Consider the following 4512-nt stretch of genomic DNA (forward strand, 5'->3'; position numbering starts at 1 on the left):
ATATCCATAACCAGGCTCTCCCCCCTAAAACCCTTAGTTTGTTTCCCAGAGTATATAGTCTTTCATGGTTCGTCTCCCTCTCTGATTACCACCCCACCTTCCATTTTTCCCTTCTTTCTCCTAATGTCCTCCATGTTATTCCTTATGTTCCACATGTAAGTGAAACCATTTGATAATTGTCTTTCTCTGCTTGGCTTATTTCACTCAGCATAATCTCTTCCAGTTCCATCTATGTCAGTAAATGGTGGGTATTCATTGTTTCTGATGGCTGAGTCATATCCCATTGTGTATATGGGCCACATCTTCTTTATCCATTTGTCTGTTGAAGGCATCTTGGCTCCTTCCACAGTTTGGCTATTGTGGACATTGCTGTTATGAACCTTGGGGTGCATGTGCCCCTTCTTTCTATATCTTTGGAGTAAATACCCAATAGTGCAATCACTGGGTCATAGGGTAGCTCTATTTTTAACTTTTTGAGGAATCTCCACACTGTTTTCCAAAGTGGCTGTATCAGCTTGCATTCCCACCAACAGTGTAAGAGGGTTCCCCTTTCTCCACATGCTCTCCAACATTTGTTGTTTCCTGTTTTGTTAATTTTTTCTATTCTAACGGACGTAAGGTGGTATTTCAATGTGGTTTTGATACTTTCAATGCCATCTTGATCAAGAAGAAATGTTTTCTTCCTCCGTCCCTCACCCCAAACACACTTATCAACTCCTTCCATGCCCCAGGCATCATGCCTGGCCCCGAAGATTATGAAGATGAAGAAGGTAAGTCTCAGTCTTTGAAAGCACAAAACTGTGGAGGGAAACAGGAATGGAAATGGGGACTGGGTAGCATAAAAAGGTGCTGAAATAGAGGTAGAGGCATGGTAGGGAGCAATAAGGGGGGAGGCACTAATTTTACCTTGAAGACCACAGAAGTCAGAGGAGGCTTCTTGGGTGAGTGGCGATCACACAATTTATTTGACATTATTCAATATTTACCATGTGTTAACCACTGTGCTGTGCACCTTTAAGGATTTGATTGTGGCTTCCTTTTTTTAAGCTTTATTTTTTCAGTGTTCCAAGATTCATTGTTTATGATTGTGGCTTCTGTACTCTGCTGCATATCTTTAACTTTCTCTACCATTCTTGGCTTGGACACCTAAGAAGGCCAGGAATCTAACACAGCTTACTTGCACTCCAGTTTTTCTCATCCTTTTCTCATTCCTTTATTAACTCCAAAAAAGGCAAGAACTGTTTCTTCTTATTTAAAAAATATCCTCCTAAACACAAGCATATATACACATGGTGTGTAATAGAATTTATTCTATGCATGGTGGCATAAATGGAGGAGGAACAGGTGAGTAATTGCAATGATGACATTAATAATAACAGTGTATTTACTGAACATTTACTCTCTGCCTGGTACTGTTCTAATAACTTCAAATGTGTATTAACTCATTTGATTCTCACAATGCTCCATGAATGAGTCACACTGAAGGTTCTTATCTTACTTAAAAACGTCAGAACTTTATAAGGGAGAGAGCAAGTAAGCAACAAAGGAGGTCAAAACATGTAAAGCTCTTTCTTCTAAACTAAAATGTGCTTCTGATAAAAAAAAATATTGGTCCCTACTTATGATGACTAGCTCTTTATACTAAAAAAAAATTGTTCGTGATTTGTCCTTTTTTATTATGGCTTAAGTGTGAAAACGAGTCCTGGTTCAATTTGTGTCATTTGAAACATTATCATTTTCCAATCCCTAAATGTAGCTGAGACAATAAAGATGTGCCAAGAGTCCTAGATGCATACTCTTCTGACCCACTGGAGGACATTCTGAATTATCGTTGTCTTTGGTTATGACTCCTAAGCAGCCAGAGGCTGGCAGGTCCCATTAGTGAGGCACCAAGTTTAGACACAAAGTTATGCCAAAAAAACTGAAACCCCAGTCAGAGGAGATCCCTACAGTCTGAAAGAGAGGCACCCTGGGTGCAGGTCTTTATTTTCTCCAGCTGAGACAGATCACTTTTACCACTTGGGGTCTACAATCTTCTCAGAATGATTTCCGAGATGAGTTTCATCCATTTCTGTTCTCTACAGCTCAACTTTCTCAGCATCACTTTGGGCAAAAGCACTCAGCAAACTCTCAGTAAATGTGAGGTTGGACAGCCTTGCTTTGTCAAACTAAACTCCAAAGATAAGTCAACAACTCCCACATGGTGTACATGCCTTGGAACTTTTTCTAAAGCACGCTTCAAATTGCCTTTCCCTTCTTCCCCTATCCCATCTGGAAATGGCAGGATGAAAGGAAACTATCCAATGTTAAGCCACTTAATCACTCTGAGAGCTGTGAACCAGCACACAGAACAAACACAAGGAATAGAACAGACATTATTATAGGCAATGCTGAAGGCTCTGTGTTTTCAAGCAGCTCTAGGCTTATATAGAGGGAAGACACTAGTAAAATATCTTTTGTTTGAGACAAATGGCATTGGAAAGACATATAGGTGGCCAAGGACACTGTACTGAGGGAAAGGAAGATTGGATTCTCTTCTTAGCTCAGCCTCCAATTTGGGCAAGTGACCTAGCATTTTGGTTTCTTCATCCAATGGTGGACACGGATTTATTGCAAATGAATCTTCCACAGAAACCCAAGGAATAAAACACTTACTTTTAGTATTTTATTTAAATGTATTTGAATACATTTCAATAATGTACTCATTATTGAATACAATATTCAATATTGTATTTATTTACTTTATAAATTTATAAAGATAATTAGTGGGTATTTACCTCCTCCCTAAAGTGGAATACTAATTCAAAAATATATGTGCACCCCATGTTCATTGCATCATTATTTACAATGGCTAAGATAACAAAAATAACCTAAGTGTCCATCAATAGATACTTAGCCATAAAAAAAAGAGATCTTGCCATTTGTGATAACATGGATGGACCTACAGGGTATTATGCTAAATGAAATAAGACAGAGAGAGACAAATATCATATGATTTCACTTATATGTGGAATCAAAAACAAATTTTATAAACAGGAAATAAATCCATAAATACAGAGAAAAACTGATGGTTGTGGTGGGGAGCAAAATGGGTGAAGGGGAGTGGGAGATATAGGCTTTCAGTTATGGAATGAGTAAGTCATGAGGATAAAAGGTAAAGCACAGGGAATATAGTCAATAGTGCTGTAATAGTGTAGTATGGTGACAGATGGTATTACACTTGTGGTGAGCATAGCAAAATGCATAGTTGTCAAATCACTAAGTTGTATACCTGAAACTAATGTAACATTGTGTATCGACTATACTTCAGTTAAAAAAAAAATCACTGGGACATAAGTTAATTTTGACCATGGTGTTTGGTATATTAAAATTTGGGAAAAAATACATGAAAAAATCTTAAAAGTGCACAGAATGCCTTAGGGAACTCTGTGAAACAGAGCTGAAAACCAAGGCTCAGTTGATTATTAAAGATCCTTTGATTTAAAAAGTTTCCTGATGGAACAAAACTGTAGAATGCAAATATCGTACCTGACAGTCTTCTCATAGTTTACGTGTGAATGTGATCCTACTGGAAGAAATAAAAATATTCCAAAGCTTCAAAAACAGAAAGGAAAAAACTATATAATGTTAAAATTCTCTGAGCATGGTACAATATAAATAAAAACAACTTGAGGAGTGCCTGGGTGGCTCAGTTGATTAAATGTCTGCCTTTGGCTCAGGTCATGGTCTCAGGGTCCTGGGATTGAGCCCTACATTGGGCTCCAGCCCCACGTTGGGCTCCCTGCTCAGTGCAGAGTCTGCTTCTCCTTCTCCCTCTGCCCCTCTCCCGACTTGTTCTCTCTCTCTTGCCCTCTCTTTCTCTCAAGCAAATAAGTAAAATAAAAAAACCAAGAATTTGAGTATCAGAACTTATGTGAGAGGGCACTTTGAAAATTACATTATACTGTATAGATCCTTCCCAAGAACACAAACTTGATTTAATATCCAAAATCAATCAATATAATACACCATATTAATCAAGTGGCAAAAGCCATATGATGAATGCAATAGACATGAGAAAATCATATGACAAAATCCAACATGTTTTCAGAATAAATACAATCAACAAAATAAGAATAGAAATTCTTTAAACTGATAAAGGGACCTATGACAAAACCACAGTTAGTATCATACTTGATGGTGAAAGACTGAATACTTTCCCCTAAGATCAGGAATAAGACAACAGTATTCACTCTTATCACCTCCATGCAACATTGTACAGCCAGCCAGGGCAATTAGACAAGAAAAACAAAAGCATCCAGATTGGAAAGAAAAAGTGAAACTATCTCTTTTTGCAGAGGATATGATTTAAGGATATAGGAAAGGAATCCACTAAAAAACTATTAGAACTAATAAATGAGTTTAGTGGTGTGGCAGGACACAAGATCAGCTTACAGAAATCAATTGTATTATAGGAAAGTGAAATGAAGAAAACAATCCCATTTTTAATAGCAGCAAAAGAGAATTAAACAC

This window comes from Lontra canadensis, unplaced genomic scaffold (genome assembly GCF_010015895.1).
Source record: "Lontra canadensis isolate GAN:19392208 unplaced genomic scaffold, GSC_riverotter_1.0 scaffold61, whole genome shotgun sequence".
Taxonomy (NCBI): domain Eukaryota; kingdom Metazoa; phylum Chordata; class Mammalia; order Carnivora; family Mustelidae; genus Lontra; species Lontra canadensis.